At 37.0% G+C, this 17,460-nt stretch overlaps 1 long non-coding RNA gene across 1 annotated transcript; it reads left to right on the top strand.

Moving 5' to 3' along the window:
* Positions 1–445: 445 nt before the first annotated feature.
* LOC125255754 lies at positions 446–8,161 on the top strand. The gene is made up of 3 exons (XR_007181992.1): positions 446–1,633; positions 4,925–5,011; positions 5,457–8,161. It is a non-coding gene; the product is annotated as an uncharacterized LOC125255754 (long non-coding RNA).
* The last annotated feature ends 9,299 nt before the right edge of the window (positions 8,162–17,460 follow it).

The raw sequence follows: 17,460 nt of genomic DNA, 5'->3' as shown, positions 1-17,460 counted from the left end.
AACGGTTTTGGGCATGCCATAAAGGGAATATACCCATCTTCTGGCTAACGCCTAACAAAAAGAGACTTTGCTGAGTGAAGATTTTGTAAAAGTTGTGAAAATGGTTCTTGAATGTGTCCAATGTGTCTTGAATGCTAAAATTAAGTTAACTTTATGTGCAAATTTTATTTCAACAAACAGAAAAATTAAGTAGTTTGTACAAAGACTAGTCTTGTTAGATCTACGTAATAAAATTATGCAAAAGAATTCATTATATTTTTTAAGTAAATCAAGCATATAATTTTTATCAGTGTATTTAGGCTACTTAAGATCTGACAATGATGGAATCTTATTTGCTTTCAATCTAAGATTTTCAAGGCTCTGTTGTAGAGACATTGGATCTGATTAATTACAGGCTGATTTGTCTGAGACCAAATCCACAGGACATGTGTGATAATATCATCGAGTTTAAAAACAGAAGGCCATGATCATATGTTAAACAATTTCTTATTAATTTGAAGCTTGTAAGATTTGCTTTAATCGTTTTACGTATATCTTTTTTTACATGACTTTTAAAATTGAACTGAGAATCTAAAATCATGCCAAGATATTTTTACTTGTTCAATAAAGCCATCTTTAATTCAAATGTTTAAGGATGCTGTTGCAGGTAATTTTTTTTTTTATTGAAAAACATATAGACTTTGTCTTTTTAGTATTTAAACAAGAGGCATCAAAAAAAGCTGACACTTTTTCTAGGTTTCTTGTTAACATTTTTTTCAACCTCCACACAATTTTAACCATGCAAATAAGCATATACAGCATACATTTGAAGCCTCACATCAAGACATATTTCTGGAAGGTCATTAATATAAATACTAAAAAGAATAGGACCTAAGATGACTGTTTCAATCTTATGAGAGAATTACTTAATATTAATAATAACAACACTTTGTTCATAATTTTTAAAATATGAATCAAACCATATCAAAGATCATTTCGATATATTATACTTTGACATTTCTGCCATTAAAATATGATTTACAGTATCAAACGCCTTTTTTAAATCCAGGAATAGTGCACCAACTATAAGTCCTTTATCAAGTGACCGCATAATGTTTCCCATTAACAAACAAGTGTGTACTAATTGTGTCTAAAAACAAACTGTAAAGGGTCTAAATGTTCATCTCTAAATGATGCAATATTTGTTCTTATACAACCTTCTCCGGCCCTTTTGAGAGAACTGGAAGAAGTCTAATTGGTTTTCTGAGCTGCAGCTGAACTAAACTCTCTCCAGTGTGAGAGAGCCCTCCCTTTATATGTTTGTGTTTTGTTTAATTTTGTGTCTGTTTCAGTGTGGAAACAGCTCCGTTCTTACAACCTCAAGTGATATATTATCATCATTATCATTATCATCAATGTGTTACAAAATGGTAGTGTTAAATAAACATCAATTAAAAAAGGGTCTGATCACTTTAAAACAATTTTGTCCCTTCTTCATCACTTTTTATATATAATTCTATAGATTTGTGCCTTAATTTCAGAAATCATGACAAAAAAACTGTATTTATGAATATTTTAATACAGCATTGTTTGTTTTTGATTAAAACAGGGAGAGAAAAAAGAAGAGTAACAGAAATAAAGATTTTACGATAAGGTATGTTTATGAAAAAAACATTAGAGGGAAATGATGAGTTTGACAGACAAACAGAAAACTCAAATTCAAAAAACAGCTCTGCAGATGTTTTGCTATGATTTGGATACACTGTCTTCTGGATAACCTTGTGTCCTTAAAAGACATTCTCAAATATAAAGATATTTACAGTGTCATGAAAAATTTCTCAAATAAATGCTGTTCTTTTGAACTTTCTATCCCTCAAAAAATCCTGAATAATTATGTGACACTGAAGACTGGAGTAATGGCTGATGAAAATCTGACATTTTAAAGGGTTAGTTCACCCAAAAATGACAATTCTGTCATTAATTACTCACCCTCATGTCGTTCTACACCCATAAGATCTTCGTTCATCTTCAGAACACAAATTAAGATATTTTTGATGAAATCTGATGACTCAGTGAGGCCTTCATTGCCAGCAAGATAATTAACACTTTAGTACCCAGAAAGGTACTAAAGACGTATTAAAAACAGTCCATGTGACTAAAGTGGTTCAATCTTAATATTATAAAGCAACGAGAACATTTTTTGTGTGCCATAAAAACAAAATAATGACGTTTCAACAATATCTAGTGATGGCCGATTTCAAAACACTGCTACGTGAAGCTTTGAAGCTTTACGAATCTTTTGTTTCGAATCAGTGGTTCGGATTGCGTATCAAACTGCCAAAATCATGTGAACTATTGAAATTTCGAAACACTTATGATGTAACGAAGCCTCGTTTACTGACGCGTTTACCTCGTTTACGTGACTTTGCCGCTCCGAACCACTAATTTGAAACAAAAGATTCGTAAAGCAGTGTTTTGAAATCGCTCAACACTAGATATTTTTGAAAAGTCATTATTGTGTTTTGTTTTTTTTGCAGCACAAAAAGTATTCTCGTCGCTTTATAATGTTAGGTTGAACCACTGTAGTCACATGAACTGTACTAAATATGTTTTTAGTAGCTTTCTGGGCATCTGAAAGTGTTAATTATCTTGCTGACAATGGAGGCCTCACTGAGCCATTGGATTTTATCAAAAATATCTTAATTTGTGTTTCGAAGATGAACGAAGGTCTTACAGGTGTAGAACGACATGAGGGTGAGTAATAAATGACAATTTATTGGGTGAACTAACCCTTTAAAATATATTAAAATATTTATTTTACATTATAATAATATTTCATGTATATTAGTCAAGTAAATGCAGCCTTGGTTAGAGACAAAAACGTCTTTCAAAATGTACTTTAAAAAAAACATTCAGCTTCTTAAATTAAAATCCCTTCCTACAATTAGTTGTTGAGCATACTTTCCACTAGATGGCAATAGCGCACCAAAAGCAAATGAATATTCCAGATAGGCCAAAAATCTTATGCAAACCACATACTTATATGGGAATACATGTATATGGGGAAATTGCATTTGTATGACTTACATATGTACTCACCCATTTGTTAAAAGCTATGCTTTCCAAACAATTGCAATGAATAGCAATGAATATCAAAAGCATGTAATGAAGCATTTTGCATGGTGAAGTGAAATAATATTGAATGAGTGCCAGTACACTTGAATAAAGAATCCAGTGGGTTGTCAAAGACGGAACTACCTTTCATCTCTTCGAAAGACATAAAATACGGCAAACAGGATTACAGATTAATTATTTTCCTATGCTTTAATCCTATTGATGTGTTGTTTGCTTGAGCACTCACTAGTAGATCACACATGCCACCCACACTGTCTAGTCTCAGCCTGCCAAATACTCAGACGTGTTATATTGTGACTGGATGGCACGCTAATAGATATTCACTGCAGTTTACATTAGATTAGTGGATTTAGGAAGCCCATTAGTCCTTATGACTTGAGGGCTGTAAAAGGAAAAGGAGAGAGGAAAGCAATGTAAAACATCAATAACATATTTAATCTTGATTGTTCTGCACATGAAACAAAATATGTGAGTGGTACTTTGAAATCTTGCCAAACAGAGGCAATAAATCATGTGCACATCTTTCAACATGACTATCTATTTGCTCACCTCTTAGGCCATGTCATGTCTCCTCATCTTGTGAATGCCCCCATGTGGGCCTTTAAACATTTATCATTCCATGACAGTTAACCCTCCTCCTTCCCAGGACAAAAGTCTTAAGTGTTAAAGCTGTGCCACAGACAGCCATTGTGATGTGAAGCTCATCTACAGATGATGACATCTATAGGGTTATCAATAATGAGAAGCAATGCTGATGTGTGAAATATGAGCTATATGTTTGAAAGAAATTAACTTTTATTCAGCAAGGATGCATTCAAATTGATCAAAAGTGACAGTAAAGACATTTATAATGTTATAAAAATATTTATATTTGAAAATGATGCTGTTCTTTAACTTTTTATTCATCAAAGGATCCTGAAAAAAAATATCACGCAGGTTTCCACAAAAATATTAAGCAGCACAATTGTCAGCATTATTGGAATGATTTCTGAAGGATCATGTGACCCTGAAGACTGGAGTAATGGCTGCTGAAAATTCATCTTACAGGAATACATTACATTTTTATTTCAAATTGTAATAATATTTCACAATATTACTGTTTGTACTGTATTTTTGATCAAATAAATGCAGCTTTGGTTAGCATAAGAGACTTCTTTCTAAAACATTCAAATGGGTTAGTTCACCCAAAAATGAAAATAATGTCATTTATTACTTCACCCTCATGCCGTTCCACACCCGTAAGACCTTCGTTAATCTTCTGAACGCAAACTTGAATCTTTTGTGTCGAATCAGCGGTTCGGAGCGCCAAAGTCACGTGATTTCAGCAGTTTGCCGGTTTGACACGCGATCCGAATCATGATTCGACATGCTGATTCATAACACTCCAAAGCTTAATGAAGCAGTGTTTTGAAATTGGCCATCACTATATAAGTTATTTAGTTTTTTTGGCGCACCAGAAATATTCTCGTTGCTTTATAATATTAATATTGAACCACTGTACTCACATGAACTGATTTAAATATGTTTTTAGTACATTAATGAATCTTGAGAGAGGAAATGTCATTGCTGGCTATGCAGACCTCACTGGAGTCCATCGGATTTCAACAAAAATATCTTAATTTGTGTTCCGAAGATTAACGAAGGTCTTACGGGTGTGGAACGGCATGAGGGTGAGTAATTAATGACATTATTTTCATTTTTGGGTGAACTAACCCTTTAAGGTGCGGTATGTAAGAATGACAGCTAGTGGTTGAAATGGGTACTGCGGTCCAAATTCAAAATATTGCTTGCCCCGCCCCCTCCTCCTCAGACTCAAGGCTCATGCGGGTTGCCAGTTTGAGGACACGCAACAGGAGCGAGCCCAATTGACACTGGAAGGCGAGGAGACTTACTCACTGTAAGTTGATTAGTTGATTTATTGATTTATGATGAGTTCATATCACGTTTTAATATGCTCCCGTTCATAGAGATTTTTAGATGGATGCTGAGGCTTTTCAGGTCGGGCAGAATCTGTGATCTCTGACCTAATTTGTTTGCTGGATTCCATAGCTGCAATTCGCCTCGTGTGTTTTCCGGCAACTGGCAACCCGGGGTGGCAAAATACTATTGGGTAAATTGGCAACGTGCGGTCTTGCACAGACCAAAAGAAAAACAGAAATTCCGACACGGAACATACATTTCAAAGTGAAATAACTGGCTGTAGCATTGGTTTTCCGAGAAATGAGTATGTGAACTCAGCATGTTTCCTAAATATCTGCAAACATATTATTGTATTTTTATGCTTTAGTATAATAGACTGTAAAAAAAGATGGATGACGCACTTTCACTCTCTTCCATTGTAGTAACTGAAGCTGCCTGTGTGTCAATGTGGCACTGACATCTTGAGTCCCGAGTCTGCGCAAAGTGAACTTGGAGCCAGAAGTGGAGCCGCGATATCAAGGTCCCGCCCAAACTCAGAACAACTCATTATGTTGGTGTTAAACAGCTATGGAAATGTAGAAATTAAAGTTAAAGCTCCACCTCGCGAAGATCCAGAAAAAAGTATGTTGGCGCCTCAGTGACTTCTTCACTTAGAGAAGCTGTCAATCTCAGCTGTCAATCATGACATCAAACCCCCATTTATATAGCATCAATTAACTAACTAAAACCAAACTTTAAAAAAAAATGAACACTTGAACTAACACCAGCGTCATAAAAACTGCATAAAATGACAGAAATTGTCTTAAGAAAAAAAATATTTGAAGTGTAATTTAATTGACCCTTTGCCAAGAGTTGGATTGAAAAGACTTACATACAGCACCTTTAAAAAATCTTAAAACTTTTGAACAGTTAAAAAATAAATAATTGTTATTTGTAATTATGCATAATATTTCATTATTTGTAAACAATAAAAATAAAATACATCATAAATGGAATCAAATATAGCATATTTGGATCCAAAATGACTTCTTTCTAAAACACTGACTGGAGTTTTCCTGCTCACAGTTGCACTTGATCTCTGCATTCAGAAAGATCAATGAATGGCCATTTGACTCTTAGCTAACACAAAAGAGAAGGGACCTTTGGATTTCCTGCACGTAGTTGTAGAGTCGTGGCAAGTTAGAGGCTGAAATGAAGAGGGAAAAAAGCACCTTTTAAATTAGAAACTTTAAATGCAAACTTCTGCATCACAAATGGACTTTCCAATGACCAAATGAAGCATTCAGCAAAGTGTTGAAAAGTGTTGAAAAGAGAGTGTGCTTGCATGCACTGAATTGCTGTTACTGTATTCTTACAAATCTATTCCAAATCTATATGTTTTAGAGTCTAGCAAAAGTAATGATGCATCACTTCAATTTGGTTTTGGTCGTATTTTGTGTGCTACATGCTCTTATCCGCATTCACCAGACTGTCTAAAATGTTGATGAACGACCTCAGCAATAAATACTGTAAGTCACCAGGGATCTGGAACGTCTCCCCTGAACTATATGTCAATGTATAGTTAGAGACAAGTAGTGGATTTACTGTCTGCACTACTGTTTAGATAAAAACATTAACAGCAGACCTGTCTCTCTCTCTCTTCACCCGAAAAGAAACAGAAAGAGCTCCTGGTTCTGGCTGTTCTTGTCTGTTAATGGTCAGTGATTTAAAAGAAACACTCCTACTTTTGCTTTCAGTTGCAAATGAGTAATGGAATAATTGAGTGACTCACATTTTACTAAAAGAAACCGATACATGGTTTCTTTTTATATAGCTGTTATACAAAGCTATAGCTACATTGTTGGAAACAAGCAGGTCTTACAGTCAGGTTCTCTGAGGGAACATGGACATGTCATCAGGTTGAGGACTACTGTAAACTATAGTACTCCCTTCTGGCCGCCATAAACTAGAAGGTCAGAGGGAAACACAAGAGAGCAGAAGTTCTCCTGTGAACAGCTGCCAGCTGTGCTTCCTGCTCTGGGCCTCAGCAGAGGAACTGGAACCTTTGAAGTGGTCACGGTGTGTAGGTGAGCAGCAGGCAGTGGTAAGAAGCTGCAGAGAGGAAGTACTATAGGGAGAGAGTGTGTGAAAACACAACTACTTAGAGAGTGTGAGAGTCTGCTCTTTAAACCAATTAGAAACCAATTAAGATCTTTGATTATTGTGAGAACAGTTTGAAATTTAAGCAATATCACAAGCAAACATGCTCTTGTTCTGAATATAAGTGATTTGGCTGCAGGCAAGAAGGCTTAATCAACGGAAGACTCATAAAGACAATTCCTGTTTTCAAATATGCTCACTTCCCCAATACACTCTAACAACAAAATAAATAAAGAAAGAAATAAATAACACAATAGTTTGCATCAATCTCTTTAATGAAATTATGTTCAACCAACAAACTACACTGAGTTTCTAGCATAAACACAATTTATGTTGATTACTCAAAAATAATTACATTGTGATAGTGATCCTAATCGTATACAACTTATTTAGCATGCATAAATATTATGCAAGTAAAATGTTACTTGTCACTAGCACTAGTTCAGTTAGTGCTCTTGTAACCACCCACAACCTAACCATGAGCGCTATTCTTCAACACAATGGTAACCACAAAAATGAAACATAACAGAGGCTCTTTTAAAAGTCAAACATAAATGCATTTAACAGTAACAGGTCTTTCCCTCTACTAAAAAAGCACATAAAAATCATAGTTTTCAAAAGAAAAAAAAAAAAAACTACATGCGAATACTACTAATTTCTGGTGAGTTTGCATGGCAACTTGAGGCCCTGAGGCCACGGGAGAAGAGTTGTGAATGGCAGTGAAGTGACTGATGCCGTAAATCACATCATGGCAATGACAACATGAAAAATGTAGTACGTCCAGATTTCCTTCATACTATCCACATTCGAATTATACAGAACATACTTTTTAAAAAGTAATTTCTGATGTAAATGTAGTACCTATTCAGACAGTATGCAATCAAACTGAGCACTCCTAAAAAGTCTATTTACTACATTTTCTTAACTCGTAACCATTGACGGGATAATCATAACCAGATGCCACATGTATCCAGGAGTACACAGTCCACCCAAAGGAATAACAATGTCTGAGGAAACTAGAAAATCTGGGATCTTACACACAAAGGCTCTTGCTGTTATGATTGATCTGATGATGAAGATGAAAGGAGCAAGAGCAGAAAGCAAAAACGGCAAAGTATTCCCTGGCAGGTGCAAGCTTTGGATATCAAAAGGATGAAACGGTGATGATCTGTTTTATTTTTGGATGTTCCAACTAAATCAAGGTCTCTATAGACCCCTTAAAAGTTTGTAAACATTGCAACGTTTCCTGGTGGGCGGGGCTTAGCTGGAGGCAAAAAGAGACGCTGGACTCAATGTTGACAAGCGTAAGCTAGCATGTTTTAGGAGGGATTTATTAAACAGATGCAGAAGAAGGTTCAGAACTGTCCGAATATGTACAGTCACTGACTCTGCGGGACCATGACAGCTATATTGGTAAATTAACTTAAGTTTTGGATATTTCCTAGACAACATATTAATTACTTTCATATGAATTAATTTTGTCAAGGCTTATTGTCTAATGTAACCTAACGCTGGGTTAACTATGATTATGGCTAGCAATGTGGATTATTTTAAGAGACCATTCAAAGGATGGCACACATATCTATCGCTGTATGTTTGTTTAACATTTAAGCTAGCTAGTGCGCTGAAAGTTGGCGACTTTTCACCTATAAAACAGAAACTTGTTGATTTGTACTAGATAAAACCAACACACCATTACATATGCATCGATTATTTTACCTGATATGAAGTGTGCACTGCAAACACGAGTATTATTTATGATCGTCTCCATCCAGTCTGTACGCCGTATTGCATTCAACCACAATTATCTTTTTGATTTCTGTGAAGGAATGTCTGCCAGGGTCTGGTAAAACATTAGTTTTGAACCAAAAGTCCTGTTCCTTCTATTCTGGCAGCCAAAAACACAACAAGACGACATTTTAAAGTCAAAACCTCAAACTTTTAGCACGACTGCTATGAGCTCTTATTTATGTTTTGCCTCCGGCTAGAGCGGTGACGTCACAGTGACGTAGGCGATTAAGGGGTCTATTGGCACACTTTTTTATAGTGAAAACATTTTGTTAATCTGCTTCCTGCTTTAATGAAATTTCTGATGATGATTGAACAGTACCACCTTATTGTCAGGTGAAGTTTCATTTTCATGGACTTTTAGTTTGTGTCATGGTTTTCTTATGTTCTGATTTCTTAGTTGTTATGGTTACTGATTGAGTTGTCACAAACTGTTTCTTGTTTGGTTAATAATTAGTGTGTGTATTTAAGCCCTCAGTTCTTTCTTTTCATTATTCAATGCCATCTTTACTTTTGTAAAGCCCTCCACAGACCCAGATCCTGAGCCCACGCCCGCCATCAAGCCAGAGACAGTGCGAACGCCGGAAGCCATATTCATCCCAGAGCCTGAGCCAGAATTGGGACCAATGTTTGTCCCTGTGGGTATTTTGATGGAGATAGATGGCATGGAATGGAGCCCCACCCATACCCCTACTGAGGATGGTTTGCTTTTTACGTTCCATATAGTAATAGATCATGACATTGATGATGTCTGTTCTCAAAGCCTCCCGTCACCGCTGGTCCCTCCTTCATCGCCACTGGTTCTGCCCAGTGTCCTGTCTCCTTCAGTGCTGCCGGTCCCTTCAAGCCTCCCTTTCTTTCCTCCTCTGCCAGCTCCCTCCAGCTCCTAACCTTCAATTTCTGCTGGCTCCCTTCAGCTCCTTGGCTTTGCCTTGGGCTTCCTGGTCTCCATTCCTACCTTAGTGCAAGGATCCACTGGCTCCACCTCAGGCCTCCGAGCACATAACCCCACCTTGGCCTGTTGACCCATCGACTCCACCTTGGCTCCACTCTCCCTCATCTCCACCATGGACAATCATCCCACTGGCTTTGGCAGGCTCCCTTGTCCCTCCGGCTCTGCCTTGGTTAGACATCACCCTTGTTCTGCCACAGACTTTATGCTGTGCCTCAGAGGCTCCACCAGGCTCTGCCTTACCGCCTGCTCCTCTGTGGTCTTCTGAGTCTCCAGCTCTGCCTCAGTCCCAGTAGCTGTTGGCTCCACCTTGGCCCTCCAGAACAGCGGTGTCATCCTGTGTCTTTAGCTTACCGCCTCTGGCGGGGTCTCCATCTCTCACAGCTCCACCTCCATTGGCACACCCCTTGGTTCCAACCGGAGGCTCCTACCTCCATCGTTCTGCCTTAGGTCTCCCTTATCATGGCTCTGGTCTGATTCGCTCCCTGGCTCCTCTCTCCTGACTCTTCCTCACGTTCCCCTGCGGATACTTCCTCCCATTCCTCTATGTACTCTTCCTCCTATTTTCCTGTGGACTCTTCCTGCTGCCCCTTCTCCAATGGAGCTTTTTTTAATTTTCTCCCTCCTCCCACCACTAAAGTGTAGTTTCTGTTTATGGCACCAGGAGGTGCCTACCAAGAAAGGAGAGTTATGTGTAGTTTCGTTTTCATGGACTTTTAATTTATATCATTGTTTTCCTGTATTCCGATCTCTGTTCGGTGTCATCTTTACTTATGTGTAGTGCATGTTATCTTTACTCCTGCTCCTGAATGTTCCTTGATTTATTAAAGACTGTTTATTTGGATCTTTCTATGTTATGTGTGTTGGACTACCACATTACACTGTGACACTTTACTATTGCATTATTAAGAATATTTTATAACAGTGAATATGGGGCTTAGTATGAAAGCTTGTTTTTGCTGTGAAATAAAAAATGTAAAAGGTAATAAAGGAAAAAGGACTTTTTATCTCAAAATTCTGGCTTAATTCTCAGGATTGTGAGATATAAACTTGCAATTACAAAAAAAAAAAAAAAAAAAAAAAAAAATTGTAAGATATTAACATATAATTGAGAAAAAAGGTCAGAACTGGGATAAAAGTCTTAATTATACCTTTAAAAAAAATTGTTGCATGGCAGAATACACCTTAATTAGCACAGCACAGAGAGAAGAAGTTTAACTAGCAGGAACATATGTCACAGGAAAATATGCTTTCTGTAGCTGTAGGCTTCAGTAGTACCAATTCAGTTACGTTTTTGAAATTGCAATGGCTGCCACAGCCCTGCTCATGCATTGCAATATTATACACTGGTGTTTAAAATGAGACTGTCATCAGCTGTGATAAACTCCTGGGACTCCCCTCACCTCGACATTCTGGTTCACAGGGTCAATGTCCCAACATTAAATCCAGATATAAACTTCCTCTACTCATCTTACACCAATTTACCAAACCATCCTGGAAATTCCTGGTGATCTAAGAGTTTTTTTCCCCCCATTATGGTTAAGAATTAGTTGCTTTCATTTAATTTTATCAGTAATCAGTTTAATCAGTAATCAGTAATCACCTTTAACTTAAGCTTCCAAAATTATTATTATTATTATTATTATTTTTTAGGATCAACATCAGATTCTGTACATCTGTTTTACCACTTTGTAGTCTTCTATAGTATCTCACATTCCAAAAGCTTCACTGAACAGTTTATGGTCCCAAGATAATGAACTAGAGAGTAGAGGGATCTTGTCGCCCCTGAGCTACTACAAGTTTAGCAGTGTTTAGGCCCCTGGCTATCTTTATTTGCTGCTAATAAACAGAGTTTGTGGGGAGCTATGGAAGCACTTACTCCTCTGACATGGAGTCATTTCCGTTCTCTTTCTGGTTTAGCCTGGAGAACTGGAGCAGTAGAGCTTGCCAGAAACAGAAGCCACAAAAACAACATTTAACCTCAAATCCCAATACATTGTGACAGATAACTGATAATATAGAGGAACAGACTCAATGGCTTTTGTATAAGCTTTCAAAATGTCACAAACTAAACTGAAGCACATGTACCTGATGGTTTAGTTTTGAATACAAGCTTTGAATGCGAGTTTTGAATACATTTGCTCTGTGGATAGACAAAATTTGAACACTTTTTTATATCGCACACATTCCATGTTATATTGAGTCAAATAAAGGCTTTTTGAAAGCCTCTGATGTCTAGGGCTGGGTAGCCTACTATACCGATTTTTAGTTTACAATCTCTCAATTTATTTCTGAATCATTTTAGTATGATTTTATGGAAGCCCATTTCCGCCACATAAGGGTAAAAAAATGCTTTGGTAAATCTTAATTATTTAACATAAAAAGTCAAAATTATGACATACTCACCCAGTCAACACGTGAGATCATGCGACGATCACAGTGACATCACACCATTCTCATACTATGATACTTACAGTGTGAGTAATACATGAGCTCATTGTGAATTCAAATGATCCTCATAGTTCGTTTGAACTACGAGGATTGTTCTATGAGGCAGTTCAAACGTCGCAGTTCTATGAAGCAGTTCAAATGTCGGTTACCGGGGGGACATTATAATTCCTGTTTCTCAACACTGGAAAAACGTGGATACTGTAGGATTTCTTAGCAAACTGTGCTGTACAGTTGTGTTCTGGACTCAGTGTAGAATTGTTACACTGGAGAAATGGTGAGTGGTCTCTTTAATTGCTATTCACATATGCTCATACATATATGCACTGTGGCCTGGCCCTGAGTTAGCAGAGTACTGGCACATGGCCAGATACATGTGAACCAGCCATCTTGCTAGCTCAGGTGTAGAATCACCTGGCTTCAGTAATCACACCAGTAATCAAACTGATTGCTTTCTGAGTTTCAGGATGTGTCAAGTCTTTTCAAAGGGGAAAAAGAAATAAAAGGTTAAGAAGTAAAAAGAAGCCACCAAAACAACACCAGAATCTGAATGCATCCGTCAAATAGAAATATTTGCGTCAAATGCCAACACCAGGCTGAAAAGAACACAAAATAAACAAGGAAATAATAATAATAATAATTTTTGAAATACTTTGTGTATGGAAATAAAATGTGAACTTCTACATGATGTTTGTGATATAACTGACCAATACTAGAAACATTTTAGATCACAGTGAACTCACACTAAACTAACAGAATGAGGGTTTAACACTATGACATATTGCCATAATTCTGATAATAAAAAGATAAAATTATGAGACTGATATATTAAAATTATGACAAAAATGTGTACTAGTTTAAACCTATTTCTGCCACATAAGAAAAAAAATCATGCTTTTTAAAATAATTATGACGTAAAAGTCATGACACATATTTATGAGATGAAAAGTGAATTAAGTCAAAATTATGACATACTAAGCCATAATTATCACATACTAAGTCATAATTATTCAATTAAAAAGTTGAACTTATGACCTAAAAAGGTCAAACTTATGACTTTTGTCATAATTTTGATTTTTTTCATAGTTATGACTTTTTAAGTTAGAATTTCAACATCTCATAAATATGACTACGTAATTATTTCGACTTTTACATCATAATTAGAATTTACAAAAGCATGTTTTTTTTCTTATGTGGCCACATTACTACATTGGTCATGCTGTATGTTTTTGATTCACCAAAAAGAACTCGTGAGTGTCTTGTTAGAGTCATTTGTTTGTGAATTCTGCTCCAGAGGTCACATTTTTCTGCGTCATATGCCATTGAGGATGTCTCATTTCAGAAAAGAAACCATTATAAAATTGACTGCTATAGAGTGCTGCAGTAATGATGTATTTTTGTAGGTCAGCCCGGAAGTTTAGCAACACACTGGTTCCCTCAGGACAACAACAACAACAACATCAAAAAACAATAAGATTTTTCAATTGGCTTTTGTATTATTGCAAGAAAAAAAAAAAAAAAACAAGCTCTGTGACCAACAAACATTTATGATTCTTATAAGTTTTGTTCATTATGATAATCCTTACAAATACAACAACTTTTTTATGAATTCTGAAGCCTAAATACAATCAGCAGAAGTAAAAAGCTAAATGAAGGCTGTAAATGAATTACATAACGGTCAAATGACTTCCACCTCACCATGACTAAGCTTCCGACAACTCTTTCAGTCTTTGTTCAAAAAATGTTTCCCCTGAAAGTCTGATTTGGAATAGTTTGCAAGGGTGCAGCTTTTGAAATGAGACATTTGTTGCGTTGTTTTGTGTAGACCCTAACTCAATAGAAATATGTTTATTGCTATTATCTTGCCATGGCGAGGTAGTTTCAACAACAGAGGATTGATTAAATGGCAAGTATTTTTGAGCTATGAGCATATAACAGCACGAGTGAGTGTGAACCACAAAAGTCATAAAGCAGGAAAGCGCACAGGGTTCAGACAAGGTTAAATCTCAGGTCAGGACATAATGTCTTCCATATGCTGATAGAGCTAATGACATGCATGCTCTCTCCTCTTTCTACCTGCATTCCTTCATCTGCACAGAGCACTAAATCTCTGATAGCTCCCCCATGCAGGGATTGATTCATTGCAAGGGTGATCCAAAGATATCTGTGCCTTTTTTCTGCTTCCTCTGTGTAGCAAATGTGCCCTCATTGTGGAGCGGCATATCTGATTTGTTCGGCTTTCAGTTGTGGGCTTATTTTGTTATATCAGTGTGTGGAATCAAAGCTCTCCACACCTCATGACAAAAGCGTAAGATTGAGTGGCAAGGAGCAACTGCAGAGATTAAGAACAGAACAGAGCTCTCCTTTGGGCTCTAGAAGTGTGTATTAGCGTATGCACTTTGTAAATAAGATGAACTAAAAATATCTATTTTTAATTATTCCTACTTTTTTTTTTATTCTCTTGCATTCAATTTCTAATACTATCAGTTATAAGTCATTTTTATTTTTGAGTATTGAGAATTTAGAAAGGAAAGGTTTTGTAAGGGATAGTTCACCCAAAAATGAAAATTGAACATGAACATAAAAGAAGAAATTTTGAAGAATGTTGTAACCAGACAGTTGATGGTAGCCATTGACTTCCATAGTATTTTTTTCCTACTATGGAAGTCAATGGCTTCCGTCAACTGTCTAATTACAACATTCTTCAAAATTTCTTCTATGTTAAATGGAAGAAACTCATCCAGGTTTGGAATAAATGGAAATGTAAAATAAGTCCAAAATGTGCATTTTGGGCCCAAGCTAAGCACTGGAAAACCCCAGCCGGAAGTTTGTCCATCCTGCAGGAGGAATGCTGTTCATTTTCAGGAAGGGGAAGAGGATGCATCCACATGCAGATCCAATCAAAATAGGCATCGTCTTGTTCTTTAGGGACAATCCTATCGTCCTCTGTTTACTTTTGTTTCCTCACATAAATGTGATTTTCTGTGCCAGAAGGAGGAGTGGTACCTGTCTGAATTAAAGGCATGCACCACTGCTGAAAAATTCATATTCATCCAGATGTTATATTCAAGAAACATGTTTAAAAGTTTTTTAGCCAAACAAAGAGAGGCCAGGTCTAATATTCTCAAACTACGTACTTTCCATTCCTTATAGCACTATCAGCATTACCCTGCATCTTCTGAATGTGAATTCCTGTTAGACAGTTGTCATTTTCTTTGGATTTCCGCTGTTTAGTTAATTTTTTATTTCACAAACCTATTAGGATTGCTACAGTTACTGTGTCCAAATTCAATAGTGAATACACTGAGTTGGGTCTCTGTTCTGAAAAGCAATCATGTAACTTTGAATTAAATAGCTAAACTGGATCCATGGATGAGAGATCTCATTACATTGACATTTAGTCCATGGCGGCACAATAACACTGATATGAGGAGCTGTCAGTTTGAGTTACTTCAGTTTCCCTCATGCAGAGCTGAAAGTGCTAAGATATCTACCTCAATCTTTCCACATGAAATTCCACAAATATCATCCTACAGCTTAATAGGCCTACATCTGAATATCCAGAACACTGGCTAATCTATCAAGCTTTTATGCATGTATGTAATTTCTAGATTATTTTGGTGGTTTAAACATAGGTCTCTTCAGTGCAAGTTGAAGACTACATTAAAGAATAAATGTTGAATAATACACGTGGAATGTGCATCAGCTGTTGAGTTTGTGGTTCTAAAACCCGGAAGACAATTAGCATTTTCAAGCCAAGGGTTTCCTCTGGAATTTCCTATGTGTTTTTAATAGCAGTTTTGGATGTATGAGTAAAATACGGTCTGTGATTAACTTTACCTGAGGAGATTTCATAATTGTTGTACATAAATTCATATATCACATGTGAATTTGATTTGATTTTTAAAAAGGTTGCTAACAAGTTGACAATATATATGGACTACAACTGCTATAAATATGGAAGTTTGAGTGCTTGACTACTCAAATCAGTGCATGTAGGGGCGCACATAACGCACATAACTTTTTTGGTCTGGTTCTCAAGGGAGCACCTGGAGATGTGGCTTTGTACTCACACTTTGCTCTCCTCACTATCTTCTTTTCTCTCGAACATGGTAAATGATGATAATGATGTTTATTTTATTTTATTTTATTAACATTAATGACACAGACAACAACAAGAATATTAGGCTGCTGTCACTTTAAAGGTTGATTTATACTTCTGTGTCGAGTGTACGCCGTAGCTATGGTGTACCACGCGTAGCCTACGACGTAGCCTGATGTGCACCTCTTCAAAAACGTAACAACGTGTCAATTATACGCGGACCGCAAGCGCTGCGATTGGTCTGCTAGAACCCCTCCCTCAGGTAAAAAAAATTGGCGTGGAGCACTCGGAGAAGAGAGAGCGTTTTCAACTTCCATAGGAATGAAAAAATGCTCTGTTTCAGGGGACACATGCAGTCATATTGCAACAAAAGTTGTTACCTATTTGCTGCTTTTATTTGTAAGCTTCTCTGACAATGTACATGACAAGCTGCTTCTTCTTCGGCTTTTGCCTTGATACTCAACATGACCGCGGACACTGCCTACTAGTGGTCTGCATGCACGTCGACGCGGACAACGACGCAGAAATATAAAAAAAGACGCATAGCCTACGGCGCAGAGGCTCCAGCGTAGGTCCGACGCAGAAGTATAAATCAACCTTAAGACGGAATGCATCCACAGACTGAATATACTGACACACATCCTGTTTCGCTAATGACATAACCGAGAGAATACTTGCCGAGACAGGTATTTTGACATAATTTTGTGTGTATGTGTCCGAAAGTAGCGAAAGTAAAGAGGAATCAATTTGGTGTTAGAGTGCTGTCTGAAACGCGCCCCTCTCTCTCTCTGTGTGCACGCGCTTCGGGTGTGGCACAGATAACAGCTCGCAAGTCCCGATTTTCGCCTCTTCTTCCGCTTTTAAAATCGTTTGAATGTGTTAATTGGCGAGACAAAACAAGTCCAAATGATTAACTTTCACTCTATGATGGTTAAATTTAGCAGTTAATCCGCGAATCACATGCGTGGCGAACCATTGGACCTTATCCATACGGATT

Source organism: Megalobrama amblycephala, linkage group LG20, assembly GCF_018812025.1.
Source record: "Megalobrama amblycephala isolate DHTTF-2021 linkage group LG20, ASM1881202v1, whole genome shotgun sequence".
Lineage (NCBI taxonomy): Eukaryota > Metazoa > Chordata > Actinopteri > Cypriniformes > Xenocyprididae > Megalobrama > Megalobrama amblycephala.
The sequence above is the reverse complement of the archived record's forward strand: the minus strand, read 5'-3'. Positions and strand labels throughout refer to the sequence as shown.